Source organism: Dermacentor variabilis, chromosome 4 (assembly GCF_050947875.1).
Source record: "Dermacentor variabilis isolate Ectoservices chromosome 4, ASM5094787v1, whole genome shotgun sequence".
Taxonomy (NCBI): Eukaryota; Metazoa; Arthropoda; class Arachnida; order Ixodida; family Ixodidae; genus Dermacentor; species Dermacentor variabilis.
The window spans coordinates 146,213,552-146,234,462 of NC_134571.1; the positions used below are offsets into that span (position 1 = coordinate 146,213,552).

At 46.0% G+C, this 20,911-nt stretch overlaps 1 long non-coding RNA gene across 1 annotated transcript; it reads left to right on the top strand.

Annotated features, from left to right (window-relative positions):
* The first annotated feature begins 7,125 nt into the window (after positions 1 to 7,125).
* LOC142577999 (uncharacterized) lies at positions 7,126 to 20,670 on the top strand. The gene is made up of 3 exons (XR_012827125.1): positions 7,126 to 7,210; positions 9,180 to 9,264; positions 20,439 to 20,670. It is a non-coding gene; the product is annotated as an uncharacterized LOC142577999 (long non-coding RNA).
* Positions 20,671 to 20,911: the final 241 nt, after the last annotated feature.

Below are 20,911 nucleotides of genomic sequence, written 5' to 3' on the forward strand. Positions count from 1 at the left end.
GTCTCCTAACTTCACTGAGCCCTATTATCCCACTTACTGCCCTGTAATTCCTCCAATAGCACTGCTAGACTCGCCTCACTAGATAGCGTTCTAGCGTTAAACGTTGCCAGGTTCATATTCCAATGGCGGCCTGTCCGGAGCCAGGGATTCTTAGCACCCTCTGCTAAGGCACCTTCTGCTGATAAGGTACCGCATTGTAAATTGCTTTTTAAGATCCAGAACGCGGGTATTGCTCCAGACATTGTGAACTGGGTTGCAGCCTACTTCAGTGGTCGTGTACAATCCGTCCGCATTGAAAACATCATGTCTCACCCACTAGAAGCCTTGTCTGGGGTTCCACAAGGGTCAGTATTGGGGCCGCTATTGTTCTTGATTTACATCAATGATATTCCCAGTGTTCTGGAATCACCTGTTAAAATGAAACTCTTTACCGACGATTGTTTGCTTTATTCGATAGTGGCAGATAAAACTGACCAAAGGAAAATTAATTGATGCCTGTAAGGTTTACATGACTGGTGCATAAAATTGGGAATGGAAATACATTATTCGAAATCGACGTTTGCTCATATAACAAGAAAGAAAACGGCGCCTACCTTTGACTATACAATTCCCGACAACTCTTTGTTGAATGTACCTAGCTTTAGGTACTTAAGGGTGATCATTACTCGTGACTTGTGCTGGAAATCGACGTTTGCTCATATAACAAGAAAGAAAACGGCGCCTACCTTTGACTATACAATTGGCGACAACTCTTTGTTGAATGTACCTAGCTTTAGGTACTTAGGGGTGATCATTAATCGTGACTTGTGCTGGCACCTCCAAGTGAAGGAGGTCTGCTCTAGGGCTTACAGAAAACTGTTGTTTTTGAGAAAAAAGATGCAGCATGCACCAACACATTTGAAGCTCATCGCGCACAAAACATTTGTTCGTCCGTTTTTGGAGTACGCCTCCCCAGTTTGGAGCCCTCACCAACTGTACTTGCGAGATAAACTCGAAAAAATTCAGGCAACCGCGGTGCGTTTTATTTGTTCGCGTTATCTGAGAGCCGATTCTGTAACACACATGTTGAAATGTTGCGACTTGGAACTACTAGAAACATGACGAGAAAAACAAAGAATGAATTTGTTTTTTCAGATAACCAGAAATCAAATAAGAATAAACAAAGAAACATACATTCGCCCCCCTTTAAGTTACAGTGCGCGTTTAAACCACACTGCCTTATAAAACACGCCTTGATGGTTTTCAATACTCGTTCTTTCCTTCGGGTACTAATATATGGAAGGGTCTTCCGGACTGCACTGTAACAGCACAAAATGTCAACGAATTTTATACTCTACTAGAATTGTATTAGAGGCAACGGGATAATTAATATTTGATCATGCTTACTGTTATTCTGTGTGCACTGTGTGTACTTTTTAATCCTGCCTGTAATTTATGTTTGACAATGCTGTATAACGTTGTATTGTCGGTGTTGAAATTTGTATTTTATTTTTTTTTCCTTTCCTGTAATGGGGGGGGGGGGGCTCAAGTGAGGGCTACAGTATTCCTAAGTAAATAAAGAATTTTAAAAATCGGTATTTTCAGGTACGTACTGATTACATGCTATTTTTTTCCGACTGATAAATAAACCCTGCAAAATATGGCGAGTACCACGTGACTGCGCTCCCACCCGCATCATAAAGCAGCGCCCTCGAACAGGCTCCTTCTGAGTTAGGCCGAACGAAAGGAAGGAAATAAAGAAAAAACTCACCGCCCAAACACTCCGTACAGATGGTTAAAGGGGTGGAGACATCAAAATTTTCGTTCATGCGTTTGTTGATTCAAACGTTGCGTCATGCTTCAGGGAGCACGATACACACAGCGGGATTCATATATATCCGATAAATAATTTAATAATAGCATTATTATACCGAGCGATTTCGGTTTCGGTTTCTGGGCTCCGGGGGATGCTATGACGTCACAGAGGAGGAAACGCAACATGGCTTGGTCACGTGGCCCACAAAAAATAGTGACGTAAAACTATGCTGCGTCGTCTGCTCGCGCATACGCGTGCTCTGCCAGCAGAGGTCAACCACTGGCGATTCGAAGTGCATGTCGCGATTATTATAATTATTGCGAAGAGCGACAACAACGGTAAGAAAATATTGCGGCTTAAAGAGAGCAGCGTTCCGGGCAAGTTGGTAATCCATTGTTTAAATGATATTGCGCGACATAAAAACGACACGGACGTGAAAGAAGACGACACACCAAGCGCTTGGTGTGTCGTCTTGTTTCACGTCCGTGTCGTTTTTATGTCGTGCAATATCATTTAAGCAATTGCGGCTTGTGAGAGTCGGTGATTCATTCCGAAGCGCCGTAAGCATTAGCTTTGAAGTGAACCGGAAAAGGCCTAGCGACGATATCGGCGGCGCCGAACGATCCGAGGCGGTGAAGCTGCCGTCGATGCCAGAGCGACCACTCCTCGGTCGCTGATTGGCCGCTTCGCCGTACGGCTGCCGCACAAATGGGTCCCGGGCCCGTCCTCTCTACGGCAAGGAAATCTCGCCGTTCGCGAGCAAAACCGCCGTCGCACGGGGGCCCGCGAACGGCAAACGGAGTGCAGCGAGTTTCCGTGCCGGTAACGTGGACGGGCCGGTAACGTGGACGGGCCGGTAACGTGGAAAGGCCAAGCGAAGGAGAGTCCGCTCCGAGCTGCCGAACTACGCGATTATACGAGGAGAGAAGCAGACAACACGAACGCCGCATATCCTGGTCCCTTTCGGAGTCGGCCGGCTAGTGTTACACTCAAACGTGTAAAGGCCAGTCCGCAGGGCAACTCGCCGCACGCAGTTTGCCGTTCGCGGGCCGGCGTTCGGCGTTCGTGTTGTGCACTTCTCTCCTCTTGTGTCCGTGTCTGGACGCCTTGCCCCTTCTTTGCATTAAGAAAGGATTTCTATATGCCTGTAGCTCGGTCGTAGTGGAGGCTATGCTCGGTTGCTCGGCTCAGCAGGCTCCGTAATCGGCATTTCATCGCTACTCATCATACGTCACGTTTTTGTGCTGGTGTGCTATGACGTCAATATTTTCGTTCCTCCTCTGTGACGTAGTAACTGCCGCGCTAGCGATGGGTCTCGACTACGAGAAGGAGTTTTTAATGACTCTTTAGAGCTCAATTAAAATTATTTTGAAATGTTTGCAGCGTCCAATACCTCGTTCTGGGTGTCCTTGCATACGGAAGCAGCCTACAACATGCTTTTTATAGCCTCAAAATTTGGTGTCTCAACCCCTTTAACCAGCGAAGCTGAAACGTCCGGCCCCGGTGTTTATCACTGGGTTAATCCCGACGGTTCATTAAACAACGGCTTGGTTGGCGGCCGGTTCGTCGGTACGCAGTTGCTGCTTGCGCTCGCCTGCACGAGCCTGTTCTCGTGCCCGGGCTGCAGCCTTGGGACGGCGCAGACGAGCTCATTCCCGGTTCTGCTCGTGGTGTTGCTGATCGAAAGCTGCCTGCTCCTCAGGCGTGCGTATGACGCGTGGCCTAGCCATTTATGTAGCCGGAGATAAACTGCTGCGCGCCGGCTCGGCTGCGACGGAGAGCAACGACGTCACTACTGGCGCAACCAATTTCATGCCTCTTTCTCGCTTTTTTTTTTCGTGCATTCGCGAGGGGAGGGGGTGCACCGGAGGTGTTTACGGCGTACAGGCGACCGACGGACGGACGGACGAATCGGCCAGCCATATACAGCTTCACTGTAAAACATCGTGATCGAGCTATAGTGCCTTATCTGCCGCGCCTCGGCCGAAGTAACACGACGCGTTTGCTGTTAGTTGGAAACAAGCTGTGATAGCTGTTGTCTTAGCCTAGATAAAGTGCACGGACGGTTGTTGTTGTTGTTGTTTTACCACAAAACCTGTTACCCTAAAAGGGAATTGACAGCGTTAGTGCAAATGTTAATGTGCGTTTTGTTTCGTCCCAGTCGCCATGTCTTCCTCTAAATTTACGCCGGTGCTATGATCAGTCCCATCTTCGAACACTCACTGACTGGACAGCATAAGGTGGACGAAATCCTTGAAGGAGTGGTGGATGAGTTTCGCAGCGAGGTCACGCTATCATGTCTTCCGCTTCTGTGGTATCAGCAAAGTGGGCCACTAGCACATAGCAGCAGCCAAGCACGAAACTCGCTAGATGCGACTTTTCATGCGCCACAGATTAGATGGCACGGGCCTGTAAATTGGCCGGCAAGGTCACGTGACCTCTCTCCACTCGATTTCTTTGAGGTTATGTGAAAGATAGTGCTTACGTGATAGAGACGGACGTCAGGTTAGTTCAAGGCACGGATAACGGATGTCTGTCGTTGAATTCCAGCATCGGTTATCAAGAAAGCCACTGAAGATGTGACAAATTGGACTCAGTACTGCGTAGCTGCAGAAGAAGACCTATTCGACCATGTCCTCTAGGCAGCAGCTGGTGTTCAACGGTGCTTACGAATTCATAGGAAAGAAAAAGGCACACTGATATCTGATGTATTTTCGTTTGTTTGTTTTTGTGCAGGCGTCCCTATTGCCAATTCGACTCATTTAGAAGTGCTATATTTATTTTCTTGAACGCATCGATTTTGCCTTTTCTCTAAACGTGGGTCGCTTCCCAGTCTGTTTATTTTCCTTTCGTTTTTTCCCGTGACTTTATTTTTGCAGCACCGTATACACTCTGATAAAAAATAAAGCCGTCACCTGAATTTGGCATTGGTCCGAAGCAAATTTCTGGCGCGAAATATAGATGCGCGCGCACTCTGTAGATGCGGTGGGAGCAAAGCCGGGATTCTGAAACATGCGATGCCTATTACATTGCTTTTCGCGGTTCGTGTTTGGTCAGAGTGGCGCTTCGGCGCCGTTATCAAGGGCCTTTTGTTATCAATGTGATCAGACGGCCTTGAGTCACAGATAATAAAAAGGACGTAACGAGGCAGGAATAGCTAGATGCAAAGCCGCAAAATCTGCTGTTGGTCCTCCTTCCGTACAATCATCAAGGTGATGCAAGCGCTGTCGCTTCGGGTTTGCGACAGGCAATGTAGTCGCTTTCAATTAGCTTATTTGAGGGCGCTGCTTCATGGATGCGGGTCGGAGCGCAGCCTTGTGATATTTTTCATATGTCGTGAGGTTTGTTTGCCAGTTGGAAAAAATTGCACGCGATTAGTACGTCGCTGAAAACACAGCAGTTAGACGTCAATCGGGGAGGGGGGGAGGGGGAGGGCTGGGTGTGCCTACATATGCCTTATTGACATTTTGCGAATTAGGACAGTACTTGTCGAATTAGATAATTAATTGCAATTATCGAATTAAATTCCAGGAACGAAATAATCACTGGCGGCTACTCCACTGTAGTGGAAACAATATGCACTAGTTTTTCTTCGAGCAACGCAACTGCTATATCTTTAAGTCTTGTTTCATGATAGTTGAGGAACACTATAATTCACTCAGTACCTGAAATAAGGCCAAGCCGGGTTCACGCGAAATCAGAATCAACAGCAGTCATGCGAAGGAGCGCTTATAATCGGACTCGCAGGAAAAGAAAACAAAAGACAGAGAGAGGCTGCAGTTTCGCCGGAAAGGTGAAGCACTATTAGTGATAGTGAAGTATACAACAATTACACGAAGGAAGATTATACCAGCGAGAGGCGCCGGATTCTTGGTGGTGGGAGAGGACTCAGGCTGTGAAATTGAACTGTCTCCTACTATGAGGTCTTGTAAATTCTCATATAAGGCTGTCACTTCAGTGAACAATGCTTCGAGGTCGCACGAAGTTCCTTGAAAATGCAAGAAATATATATATATATATATATATATATATATATATATATATATATATATATATATAGCTGGTCCTCATTGCGGTTACTGAGTGAATTATACAGGGTGCCCCCAACTCTATATATATTAAATGTGGTTACGAAAGCTGGCTGAGCCTCCCCCCCCCCCCCCCCGGAAGAATGACAGCTTTCCGCCTATGCTGTAAGGGATGGATAATCGAAGAGGCCGATTTTCGGTGTTATGCAGTACATGACATTTGTAATCGGCTTCTGCTACTGGAGGGAGGGAGCCATTTCCGGGGGCGCCATATCATAATTAATGTCATCACCGCTCAGTGACGCCAGGCTGCTTTAGGGTTCAACTTAGACATAAAAAAATTCAACTAGAAGAAAAAAATAGAGTTGGGAAAGAGCAAGTGAGAGGTAGAGAGAGGTTAACGAAATTGTTTGCTACTGCACCGAATGCGCTCAAAATTTACCAGCTTGCCCTGAAACTCTACGGTTTAATATGCAATGCATAATTAAAGTTTAACATTTTCGTTTCATGGCTGCTTTAAATAAATACTTTGTGACTTGAAATCTCGGAACGTCCGGATAAACAATGGGATAAACTTACGAGAAATCTGCCCGTTTAAACCTAGTCTGTTTCCCTCCAAGCTTCACATTTCAGTTGGTGCTGCCATCAAGTGAGTGTGTTTCGTGCTCAAGGTCTTAATGCTAGCGTTTCTTTTCACAAGATGGCGCCATCTGTCTGATTTCGTTAGCGAGCTACAGTGGTCTTAGGCGTACGACGCTGGAGTCGTGCGCATATGCGCATATGTTCATTCCACCGTCACTTCCCTTCGTTTAAATGTATGCATTGCCGCCAACAAGTGGCACAGAGCGTCGCCGAACATATGCCGAGGTACTGCGACGGCGACGACAGGCCAAACCAGAGGAAGCCTGTAAGGCTCGTTTAGCTGCCCGACTCTGACGCGAAGCGCCGACAGCATGCAGCAGAGTCAAATGAAAAACGCCAACGGCGGATATGACGCATTTCCGTCTGATCAACCGATTGATCGATTATATTATGATTGACTGAAATTATCTCAACCACGTAGACGCGCTTTTCCTCATAACAATAACTCGCAAGAGTTCGCCTAGCGACGATGAAAATGTGTTCTTTTGTAATTACGCGAGAGCAACTATACAACTGCGTCTGGCAGAACACTTCGTCTGGGTTTTATTTCCACTGGCCTATTGTTTCTTTTCTTTTTCTTCGCTCAGCCGTTAGCAACACGCACGTCTTGCTTTGCTTTATGCGCGATACTTTAATGTAAGAAGGAAATAGAAAGAAATATTCTTAAAATACATTTGCGATGATCTCATTTAACTGCGTATCGTTGATAAAGGTGCCCACTGCTTCTCGGAGCATCACAAGTCAGGTAACATATTGCATCTCACTTGGATTGCTTGTCAATGCTTGAGAGTAAATTTTTAGTCAAATTCGCTTGCTTAAACTGTCATTAATCTCGTGCATAGCGCCATAACCAGTTTCTCTAGCGCACAACATGCAATTAGGCTTACCAAATGTCGCACATGTGGCGGGAAAGTCCCGAATTTTTAGCTAATGTTCCAAGCCTCAACTGGATCCAGTCGAGACGGCCAAATTTGCCGACCCATCCTTTTCTTTAAGGAATAATAATCAGTAATTACACCAGATTTTCTTATTATAATTCATGAGAGCTCGGTTGCAGCGTATTCTCTTTTGCACTCTGTTGCATACTTATAAACATAAAGGTGTTCTCGTTTTGGCTGGGGTACTATAGTTCATTCACTTTAAGCGGCGCCCAAAAACACGCGAACAAGTAAGAGCGCAGGACCAGCGTTGTCTGTACTCTTCCTTGTCCGAATGACCTGTACCATCTAGTTCGCACCCAAACGCTTCCAAGCACTATAGTTCCATTGTAAGCCCTAACGATTCACGGTACCTATATTTGTATTGGTAGCGATTGTTAGCCAGGAAACTACTACACATATAATGATATGTTAGAAGCTAAAAATTTTCAAATTTTTGAACGTAGACTGGCGGCTCCCGGCAGTCAAAGGCTTGATGATCGCCAGTCTCCCCCCCCCCTTCCTCCTTCGTCCATTCGATAGTTCGCAAACTTATATATCATACGAGTACAACTTTCCCGTTTCCAACATACTGCATACGCGGTACAGGTCATCCCACGCTTTCTATTGAATTTTCATGTCTGCCTTCTCGCATCAGCGATTTTTGTAAGAAAGCGATGTTTAAAAATGTCAACTTAGTTAACTGTGGTGTACGAGCAGCCTCCAGAAATTTATTACGAACACGATAATATCATGTCATTTAGATGTCATTGTCGAATGTCTAAACACGATTACAGACAGATTTATAAGCGTTGCCACCCGCTCCGACTGTTCGCGTGCAGGCATTGAAGTCCAGAAAGGCATGTCCGCTCACCAGCGGCAACGACATTTCGCCAACCTTCGGCGCCGCCTGCTTACCGCGTTTTCGTTGCAGCGCTACAATGCCGCAGCGATATCAGACTGTTGGTGCCTCCTGAAACTCTCGATAGACGGGAACATCAGATATGATTGACGCGCATGCTCCAAGGTTCTTGGGGCGTGTCATGAAGAACGAACGGCTGACCGCACGGGCATGCACGGGCTCGATTCGACACTGGACGTTCGAGTTTGCTGTTTGCCCCGCTGCCGAGTTTCCTTTTCGCTCTTTTCGCGGGCATAAGTTCGCTCAATAAACTGCATCACTTTACTGCTTTACGACGCATCACTTCGGCTTCCTGTGCACCGCCGCCACTACGTCACAGTATTCGCAATACATGTAGCCTGCAACTAGCTAGCGAAATCAGCAATGGTGCCCATTTTCTATCTCTCTCTCTCTCTCTCTCTCTCTCTCAGTGAACATTTCAAGACATTGAAGAAAGCAACGAGGACCAAATTTTATACAGCTGTGGATTATTCTATACAGAAATTTTTTTGTCTGAGGCTCCACTTATTGACACTCTAGGCGCTCTTCACGTGTGATGCATGCCTGAATATTGATGACCGATTCTCGTTAACTGAATGCACAATTAATGAGACGTCTCGTCAGTGGCGTAGCTAGGTCGTCTGGCAACCGGGGCCCATAGGTCTTCTGTCACACCCCACCGCCCCTACCCCGGTTGTAATCGAGGAAGGCGAGGATATCAACATGTTCCGGGTGTCTTCAGACGTATATGACACCCCCCCCCCCCCCCACTGGCCCCTTGCACCCGGGGCCCACGGCCCCCCTGCCCCCCCCTGTTGCTACGCCACTGCGTCTCGTCTAATATTTTGCGATTTCATGGAATGAGTGACATTAACCCGGTGTACTTTTGTTGCTAGGTGGAAACGTATTAATGAAGAATGAACATTGCGCACCTTCTGATTATCGCAGCAGGACTATGTGTGCTTTCCCCTGGCGTTAAAGGTTAGTTTCGTTTCCTAGATGGCTTTGTTTCACGGTGATTCTCCATATTGGAATACATTGGTAATTAGTGCATGCTACAATTAGGAAAGCTAAAGCAACTTAAAGATACCATTTTCAAAATACGTCTTTTCTTTTGGGGTGATTTGATAAGTGTGTATTAGTTTCAGCAAAAATACTCAAAGCATGACAACACGCAGACCAGACTATAAATTGTAACGCCAAGTCAGACACGCTATTGCACTTCTTGTTGGGAACGGTCAACATTTCTTCCCAAGTAATTAGTTATCCATCCGCTCCGAAAAATTACAGGCACCAAGTTGCAGAAGCCGCGACAGCGATGACGTCATCAAATGTAGTCCCAAATTTGTTAACATTTCGCAGTTTTACTCGGCCATTCATCATAGCTGTCATCATCATCATCATCAGCCTAGTTACGCCCACTGCAGGGCAAAGGCCTCTCCCATACTTCTCCAACAACCCCGGTCATGTACTAATTGTGGCCATGCCGTCGCTGCAAACTTCTTAATCTCATCCGCCCACCCAACTTTCTGCCGCCCCCTGCTACGCTTCCCTTCCCTTGGGATCCAGTCCGTAACCCTTAATGACCATCGGTTATCTTCCCTCCTCATTACATGTCCTGCCCATGCCCATTTCTTTTTCTTGATTTCAACTAAGATGTCATTAACAAGCGTTTGTTCCCTCACCCAATCTGCTCTTTTCTTATCCCTTAACGTTACACCTATCATTCTTCTTTCCATAGCTCGTTGTGTCGTCCTCAATTTGAGTAGAACCCTTTTCGTAAGCCTCCAGGTTTCTGCCCCGTAGGTGAGTACTGGTAAGACACAGCTATTATATACTTTTCTCTTGAGGGATAATGGCAACCTGCTGTTCATGATTTGGGAATGCCTGCCAAACGCACCCCAGCCCATTCTTATTCTTCTGATTATTTCCGTCTCATGATCCGGATCCGCCGTCACTACCTGCCCTAAGTAGATGTATTCCCTTACGACTTCCAGTGCCTCGCTGCCTATTGTAAATTGCTGTTCTCTCCCGAGACTGTTAAGCATTACTTTAGTTTTCTGCATATTAATTTTTAGACCCACTCTTCTGCTTTGCCTCTCCAGGTCAGTGAGCATGCATTGCAATTGATCCCCTGAGTTACTAAGCAAGGCAATATCATCAGCGAATCGCAAGTTACTAAGGTATTCTCCATTAACTTTTATCCCCAATTCTTCCCAATCCAGGTCTCTGAATACCTCCTGTAAACACGCTGTGAATAGCATTGGAGATATCGTATCTCCCTGCCTGACGCCTTTCTTTATTGGGATTTTGTTGCTTGCTTTATGGAGGACTACGGTGGCTGTCGAGCCGCTATAGATATCTTCCAGTATTTTCACATATGGCTCATCTACACCCTGATTCCGTAATGCCTCCATGACTGCTGAGGTTTCGACTGAATCAAACGCTTTCCCGTAATCAATGAAAGCTATATATAAGGGTTGGTTATATTCTGCACATTTCTCTATCACTTGATTGATAGTGTGAATATGGTCTATTGTTGAGTAGCCTTTACGGAATCCTGCCTGGTCCTTTGGTTGACAGAAGTCTAAGGTGTTCCTGATTCTATTTGCAATTACCTTAGTAAATACTTTGTAGGCAACGGACAGTAAGCTGATTGGTCTATAATTTTTCAAGTCTTTGGCGTCCCCTTTCTTATGGATTAGGATTATGTTAGCGTTCTTCCAAGATTCCGGTACGCTCGAGGTCATGAGGCATTGCGTATACAGGGTGGCCAGTTTCTCTAGAACAATCTGTCCACCATCCTTCAACAAATCTGCTGTTACCTGATCCTCCCCAGCTACCTTCCCCCTTTGCATATCTCCTAAGGCTTTCTTTACTTCTTCCGGCGTTACCTTCGGGATTTCGAATTCCTCTAGACTATTTTCTCTTCCATTATCGTCGTGGGTGCCACTGGTACTGTATAAATCTCTATAGAACTCCTCAGCCACTTGAACTATCTCTTCCATATTAGTAATGATATTGCCGGCTTTGTCTCTTAACGCATACATCTGATTCTTGCCAATACCTAGTTTCTTCTTCACTGTTTTTAGGCTTCCTCCGCTCCTGAGAGCATGTTCAATTCTATCCATATTATACTTCCTTATGTCAGCTGTCTTACGCTTGTTGATTAACTTCGAAAGTTCTGCCAGTTCTATTCTAGCTGTAGGGTTAGATGCTTTCATACATTGGCGTTTCTTGATCAGATCTTTCGTCTCCTGCGATAGTTTGCTGGTATCCTGCCTAACGGAGTTACCACCGACTTCCATTGCACACTCCTTAATGATGCCCACAAGATTGTCGTTCATTGCTTCAACACTAAGGTCCTCTTCCTGAGTTAAAGCTGAATACCTGTTCTGTAGCTTGATCTGGAATTCCTCTATTTTCCCTCTTACCGCTAACTCATTGATCGGCTTCTTATGTACCAGTTTCTTCCGTTCCCTCCTCAGGTCTAGGCTAATTCGAGTTCTTACCATCCTGTGGTCACTGCAGCGCACCTTGCCGAGCACGTCCACATCTTGTATGATGCCAGGGTTAGCGCAGAGTATGAAGTCTATTTCATTTCTAGTCTCGCCGTTCGGGCTCCTCCATGTCCACTTTCGGCTATCCCGCTTGCGGAAGAAGGTATTCATTATCCTCATATTATTCTTTTCCGCAAACTCACTCTACTAATAACTCTCCCCTGCTATTCCTAGTGCCTATGCCATATTCCCCTACTGCCTTGTCTCCAGCCTGCTTCTTGCCTACCTTGGCATTAAAGTCGCCCATTAGTATAGTGTATTTGGTTTTCACTCTCCCCACCGCCGATTCCACTGAGGGCCGGGGTTTGATTGTTGTGTTCATAGGAGGTTGTGGCCAAGTACTGCACCAGGGTGGCCAATCCTGCTCTGGTGAGGGAGTGCGTTACCGGTTCTGGTCACCGGGATCAGGCCACACTCCAGGCCTGTTTGTGCAATTTTATCACCACGCGGATTTTTTTTTTAATCCGGTGGAAAATTGCCGGCACCGGGATTCGAACCACGGACCTCTTGCACGCGAGGCGGGTGTTCTACCTCTACGCCACCGCTGTCTAGCTGTCATAGCTGTCATAGCTACGTAGCTGACAGATACGTCATAGCTGTCAAGAGTACGGCAATAAACACCGAGTACTTCGGAAAGCACAGATACCGCGTGCATATGCGAGACACAGTACAGACAGCACGAGGAATGCCTGTTCAGGCCCAACTGCACGGGGCTAATCGCACGCGCCTCTCTACGCGTCACGCGTCCGCGAAGACATGTCCGTGAAGACGTGTCCGCCTGTGGTACGTGTCTAAGCGAGGGGACGCGGTCGCCAGGCAATGCCTGATTCTGAGCGTACGAGACACAAGTGGGCTGTGCGCCGGCATGACGTAACTGGCATGTAAACTTCCCGCACAGGTGCACTGTTTGTACACATAAAAATGGCGTTTATTCCTCAATTTAAAAAAAGAAATCAATGTAGTACCACTCTAATATTCATAAATGAAGAAAGTAGCATGACGAAGTTAAAAATTGGCCGACGATTACGATACTCCTTAATGCAAAAGTTGAGCACAGCTCTATACGTGTTTTCATTTCTCGATATAAATTGACTGGCGCAGACAATCTCTCTCGGGCGGGACGTTGCAAACGGAGCGAAGTGTGACGCGACTGCCTCGCTAATCGGGAGATCACGACAGGCAGTGCGTAGTTGACGCGAGGGCGCGATTCACAGGAGTCGCCGCAGGCAGACCTCCGATCATGCAGCGCGTTGTTTTCATGTTTGGTATCGTGCGAGGCGCTCGCCGTATGCCATCGGTAAACAGACGACGGCGCTAGACGGCGCTAAAGCCCTTTGATAATTTGAAAGTAGCGACACTCTCCTCCTCACGGCGCTTCGTCCTCGATTCTCCTCGCCTGCCGGCTGCGCACGGCGCGCTTTTCCTCCTGGGCTCCCGCGGACGGGCCGCAGGATTCTATGGAGGCGTGTTATTTTGAGCCAGTTGCGCGCCCCAATGGGGTTGAAAATTTTGAGAAATGCTAATAACAGCATCGATAATGCTGGAGGCAACGTTTATGAGGAGGTCGGTTTTTTCTTCAAGCCGTATGAACGGGCTATACCGATGTAAATGGAGCTTTGAGGCGAGTTCTATACTCCAGACAATTTTTCTGCCACATGATCAGACGCTTTACTTCGTGCGTCTGATGTAGTATTGCTTGTGACACATCCCTTTGTGTGTGGCTTGATAAGCGAAAGCCTTACACCTCTGTTTCAAGGTCTCGTTGTGAGCTACAGAAAATATCCCGGGACCGAAGGAAGGCGGGAAGCGAACTAAAGCATGTGCAGCCGCGTATAAGAGATTATTAATGATTAGCAAAGTAATGATTGGTTAGTGATTGGATTAAGATGAATTCAGGTGCGTTAAGGAGGATTAAGGTGGATTAAAGTCGATGAAGGTGCATTAGGGTGAATGAAGGTGGGTTAAGGTGCATAAAGGAGGACTAGGTTGGATTAAGGTCGATGAAGGTGAATTAGGGTGGATGAAGGTGCGCTGAGGTGCATTAAGGACGATTATAATGAATTAGGGTGGAACAAAGTGCACGAAGAAGGATAACGGTGGATTAAGAACAATTACGGAGCATTAAAGAGGATTTTGGCGGGCTAGAGTGAATTAAAGTGAATGAAGGAGTATTAGGGTGGATTAAGGAAGATTAGGGTGGACTAAGGTAGATGAATGTGGATTCGGGTGGATTAAGGTGAATTAAGGACGATTATAGTGGATTAGGGTGGATTACAGTTAATGAGGGAGCATTAGGGTTGATTAAGGAGGATTAAGGTGCATTAAGGAGGGTTAGAGTTCATTAAGGTCGTTGAAGGTGGATTAGGGTGCATTAAGGAGGACTTTCGTGGATTATGGTGGATTAAAGTGAATGAATATTTATGGTTGATGAATGTGGATTTGGTGGTGCATTAGAAGGATTATGGTAGACTAAACGTTCTTACCACTGAGTGAACCCTAATTCACCTTAGTCCACCCTAATCCACCTTAATGCTCCTTCATCCACCTTAATCCAGCTTAATACTCCCAATCCACCTTAATACAGCCTAATCCACCTCTATCAAGCATAATCCAGCTTCACGGTCCCTAATCCACCTTAATCTACCATAATCCCTCCTAATCGGTCTTAATCCTCCTTTATCAACCCTAATTCACCTTAATCCACATTAATCGACCTTAATCTTTCTTTATCCACCTTAATCCTCCTTAATCCCTGTTCATGCACCCTAATCAACCCCAATCGGTCTTAATCCTCCTCCACCCACCTTAATCTTTATTCATGCATCTTAATCCTTCTTAATGCTATAATCCACCTTAATCTTCTTTAATACACTCTAATCAACCTTAATCCTCTCTAATACACCTTACGTCAATGATTAATATATTAATTAACTTGGGTAATCATTCTCTTATACAGGGGTGAACATGCTTTGGGTCACCTCTGGCCTTCCTTGGGTCACGTGATATTTCCAGTTTACAACGCCACTTTGAAACAGAGATCTAAAGGCTTTCGCCTTAAAACAAAAAAGGAAACTCAATGTTGACTAGCTAACGCTCATCACCTTTGCATACCACGGGTATACTTGCCACTAATTTTTTTCAGCGCGCAAAGCAGAATCTATAATGCAGCACTTCCGACTGAATAACAACAGTTAGCGATGTACGAGGCGATGGAGCCGCCCCAGAATATTAAGCATACTGAGGACAACCGCAACAAAAACGCTGGTGAGCAGGCCGGAAGAATGAAAAAAAAAATGCAGCATTACGGGATGCTTTGCAACGAGCTATAAGAAAGACGCCTCAGCTCGCAACCAACGCTGTTCTTTGTCGGAACAAAGTTCTTTCGGCCAATGTCATGCAGCCACTGCTTCATGCGCAAGCCGTCACGCTTTCCTTGTGGTATAATAAAAACGGCATAACCGTCTTCAGGCTTCTTGCTGCAGTTATATGCGCAACAGCCCGGCATAGCACTAGCACATAGAGCAGGAAACACAGCGTACAACGTTCGCAACGCCGAGCTAAAGCGCCGAGCCAGCCGTGCTGAGGAGGAAAATGGCGCGAACGAAAATGAAAAACACAAGCAAAACTCAAGTTGAGCGCGTTTCCAAGGGCAACGGCAGGGAGATCAATCGTCGTGCAGAAAAACGGGGGAAAAACTGGTTGCCGCTGGGGAGCGCGCAAGGGGCGAGGAGGAGGCGAGGAGGTCGCGCGGCGGCGGCAGAGTTCAAAGTGTGTCGCTACTTTCAAATTATCAATGGACTTTAGACGGCGCGCTCGTCTGGCGCCATCTCGTAGCGGTCGTCGAAAGTCTTGCGCGGTAGTACGCTTTTCTTCTCACGCTGCGCTCCGCGTACGTTTTCATATTTCGCTGTTCTCGTTCGCTCGGTTACGCCGAAGGACCACGCCGACGCTCGCCGCAGAAACTGTTGCCTAAAGGCCAGAATACATGGAGCGAACTTTCGCGACGAAGTTCGGGCGGCAGAAAATCTGCCACGCCGCGACGCCGTATGTTCGTCGGGCTGCGCTACATGGAGCGAAGACACGGCGGCCGCCGCCGGTGAGTCGCTGCGTTGTTATCGGCGTGGCTAGGCAGTTTAATTCGCGCTAAGCCACTACTTCAAATATAGACGAGGCAAATGCGCTGTAGTGAAACACATAAAACAAAAAAAGAACTTTAACGACAACTATTATCGCTTTTGAATTGCGGAACACCCTAAAAACGCGTAAAATTTTGTTTAGAAATGATTTCTAATGTTTTTTATGTGTTTGAGACATTCATGTGCCGATGTAGTTTAAAGAAAGCGGCGATGCTATGCTATGGGCGGGTAAACAACTTTCGCCTTTCTAACTCCGCGGCTCTGTTCTGTGGCTCAACGCGCGCGCGGCCGAAGCAAACAGACCCGAAAGTAGCGCACGTGAGCTTGTCTAACCATGGCTGTTATTAACTTAGTAACTGCTTTGGATGCCATGAATACGAAAAGCGGGAGACCGGCGTGAACGATAGAGCGGGATCGGGATACACGGACAAGCGGGGAAGCCTAGCCGGAAGTCGGGGCGGATAGTGAGACCTGATTGGCTCGCTTTGGGGCGCCGCTCGTTTGCCGCTTCCGGTATCGTCGCCGCCCGACGAACTTTTCTGCGCCAGCTGGATCGGCGGCGAACGACGTTTTCTTCGCCGCCGCGCGTCGCGCGTACGCCGCCGGGCGTCAAACGCCGACTATTCGTCGCATATTCGCTCCATGTATTCTGGCCTTAACAGCTGCGCTATAAAATGAACTTTTCTCAAAGCCAAACTTGAACATTTCTTCTGAGGGTTATCTAGCAACACTGTGCTACGTACATTGAAGAGCGTACTTGTGAGCTTATCGAGTTGGGCTTGCCTTAGTCACACGCGTGCAGATTCAAAGATGTTATGCTACGCATATCCCATGTGGTTGGGCCTTTACAGTTCTCAGTCGCATTTGCAGCCAATTAGACCTCTTGAACATTACCGCATTGTAACGCTTAGAAGTATCTTCGAGTAATTTTATGGCGGCGAAGTTTTTATTTATTTTATTTATTTACCAATACTGTAGGCCTTTGCACAGGCCCAAACAGGAAGTGGGTTGTAAAAATACACGTAAGCATGGGAAAAACAGGAAAAAAAGAAAGAAGAAGAAATATAGAAAGAAAAAAAACTGTCATACAAAACTGGTATTCAACACAAGACCCTTTCTTTGTTTCTCATGAATCGAGGAATAACAAAAGGTGCTCAAAACAATTCCAATATTAGTCGTATAACATTCTTGTAGTTATTGTGGATCTATAAAACACCACTATTCAGCACATTGCAATATTTACATTTGAAATCATAAGGCAGTATGCAATCACACGTGCACTAGTGTCCAATCACTAAACCAACGCATTACCTTTAAACTACGCACCCAAATACTTTCATGAACAACGAAAATATGGCTCCAATATTTTGCAACAAAGCCATCTACAGAATCTGATTCTACAATTTCCTTTGGCAACGAATTCCAGATTTCGATTGCCCATGGGAAATATGAATATCTAAACGTGTCGCACTGTGTCGGATACTGCCTGATGCGTTTATTATGATAGGATCTATGGGAGTGTCGGTGTGGTGGCTGCACGTAATCTCGCTTATCTATATTAATGTTGTCATTACATAGCATAAAAAGAAATTTCATGACAGCCACACGACGCCGTCAAACAAGGGTAGGCAGTGCTGCCTGGCTTCTAAGAGCACTTACGCTTTCGTGTCGAGAATACTTATGGTATATAAATCGCAACGCTTTCTTTTTAATACTTTCTAATTTCTGTGAGAGACCTTTCTGGTGCGTGTTCCACACTACGCTACCATACTCAAGAATTGGCCTTACTAAAGTTTTATATGCTGTTACTTTCACATAGGATGGTGCTGCAGTTAATTTTCTTCGCAAGAAACCGAGTGTTCGGAAGGCCTTCGTACATGTATTATTGATATGGATTATTCCATTTTAACGCGCTTGTAAAGGTTATGCCTAAATATTTTACTGTGTCAGTTTGTATTAAATCGTTGCCCATTAATGTATAATTGAACCTAAAGATCGACTTTCTATGAGTTATGGTCATATACTGTGTTTTCTTAAGATTAATTTCCATTCCCCACATGTCACACCAGCGGGTTAATTGCTCAGTGTAGTATTTAGTCTAAGCTGTCCTCGATTCCTTGCACGCTTGTATAAATTACCAAGTCATCGGCGAAGAGCCGCAATTTTACTCCATTTTCTGCACAATCAGCGATGTCGTTAACGTATATGAGAAATAATAATGGCCCCAATATGGACCCCTGTGGTACCCCTGAATAAACTTCGAGTTGGTCCGAGTCATAATTATTTATGGTAACATATTGAGTTTGGTTTGACAGATAGGCTGCTATCCATTCTGCTACATTGTGTTCAATTCCGATAGACTTTATTTTCTCGATTAGTTTACAGTGCACGACGCGATCATAAGCCTTCGAAAAATCAATAAAAATAGCATCAGCTTGGAATTTGGAGTTAATTATTGATGCGAAGTCATGTGTTATTTCTAATAATTCTGTTATAGTTGACAAGCCTATTCTAAAACCGTGTTGCTCAGGATATAATACGTTATTTTCTTCTAAGTATGTCATGACGGCTTTACTTACTATGTGTTCCATTAATTTGCAGCAGCAACTTGTTAGTGATATTGGTCTATAAGTTTCCACGTTTATGTTTATGTTTTTGTTCGACGTAGTGAGCAGCTTGCCGATTTTTTTTTTTTATCACGCTTCAGCGGATCTTCTCCATCAGGCTCTTATTTTTCTGCCCGTTGCTCCCCTTCCCATTTGAAGGGTAACCAGCTGCAAGCGTTTCCAGTCAAGCATTACCAAATCTTCCCCTCTTCATTACCACTTTCGCTGTTTATGCCATTATGGTTATTATGGTTACTTGACTTCGACGCAACCTTTGCAAATAAATGAGCTTGAAGAGTTCTTGTACGTGGTTTTCATGACGCGTCTGTTCGTTGTCATTTAATAATTCCGACAAAATGAAAATATTGCCTAAGAAGGGCCGACATATGAAATCGCAAATAGAACAAACCACTGTTGAGGGGTAAAGAGGAAGAAAGAAGCAATGAAAATTTTTCACAATAAAAAAAAATTCACCGACGATTACAATATTGCCTAATGCGAAATTTGAGCGCATTTCTATACGTGTTTTCATTTCGCGATAGATTGGCTGGCGCGGACAGTAGACAGTTTTAGTTACACGTACGTAGAGGCTTCACGTACGCAAACGTGAAAAGCCTACGTACCTTACGTGCACGCCATCTGAAACGCTTTTAGCTACACGTACGCGACGCACGCCAAGAGGGACCCCGTAGCTCCATCTATCGGGAAATGTGAACACGGCGGTAGCCAATTCAATCCTGTCGCCGTGTTTCATTGCGAGCCGTCTGCGCACGCGCGGCCCGCTATCGCTTGTTGGTGATCTCGTGGAACTCCCGCGCGAAGCAGTCTACGTGCGCAAGAAACGCACGCAAAGAATTGAATCTCACGTACGTCCGTGAGACGCGCGCGCGATCGCTACGTACTACGCATGCGCACTGCTGACACGTAGAAGCTCTACGTATGCGAAGCCTCTACGTACGTGTAACTAAAACTGTCTAGTATGTCTCGTGCGGCACGTACGTTGCTAACGGAGCGAAGCCTTGCAAAACAAGTAGCACTCAAGCTCAACGATAGCGGCGAGCAGAGTCGGCGATCGTCGAAAATCTGATCTGCGGGTCAAGCGCGTCGGCTTTCATACGTGACTCGTAGAGGGTTCGGTGTCACCGCTTGTTCTCGCGTGACTTCGAGAAAGCACTACGCAATTCGCGTCGCGCATGCAATCAGATTGCAAATGTTACGGCACCATCTCGTAGTCTCGCGCGGCGCTCTGCTTTCCACCTCACCCTTTCTTCGTACTCTCCTTCTTTGCTTTCCGCCTCATGCTTTCACTGTAGCCTCCTCTCCCGCTTTCCTCCTCGCTCTCTATGATTTCATCTCCCGCTGCGCTCCGCGCTCGCTTTCATCTTTCGCTGTGCTCGTTCGCTCGCGTACGAGGGACAACGCCGACGCTGGCCGCAGGAACGAGGGCCTAAGAGCTGCGTTCTAAAAAAGAACGAAACATTTTAGGAAAACAAAAACAGTGTACGACAAATACAACTGCTCATCTATACATGAGTGATAAGTATGAACGATCTCCAGCCATTTTGTAACATTTATTAGAGCGAGTCCCATAAAAAATCATCGCACGAGAAAGTCACCGCGTATTTCATGATAATTGTTTACATTGTGTAAATGCCATCAGCGAAAGTAAATATCTTGAAATAATACACTACATTACGCGGCCACAGAACTAAAGAGTCAGTTAATTCCTTTGAGCCGTATTCTGAGGAAAATAAATTATTTCTATAATTCATAAAAATTATTTATTACCATGCATGGGAACAGCTTTGTGAGCCAACGCCTTGCGCAACTGTTCTTGTATTCTCCCATTCTAGGATGCTTGCCAACAGCGCACAAAATTCGCTGTCTTCGTACAGACTTCTATCCAGAGGCAACTTGTCCGGATGCTGACAGCCCAAAGTGCCGTGCAGGCACCGATGTGTGCGCCTGTAGGCCGAATATGTACAGGAATTACAGAGGGACATGCGTCCCGTACAGCTATTGCTATCCGAAAATAAAGCGGGGGTAATTGATCGTATTACGAAAATAAATAGACTCAGATGGAGTTGCAATAATCAGCCTGTTTTCATTCCGCGCCGTCATTAAAACTTCTCTGTTTGAACCATCGCTCTTGGCGGCAGCCAGTGTTGCGGCTCGAGGTGGCGTTTGGGCCAGGAATCCACCAAGCCCATCGACGGCGTCCGGTAGCAGGAATGAAGGAAAAAAATATTTATTTTGCATTATTTACACTGGCCCCAGATACGCAAGCCCACTCCAGGCGAAAGCATATTTAACGTCTGACTTCACA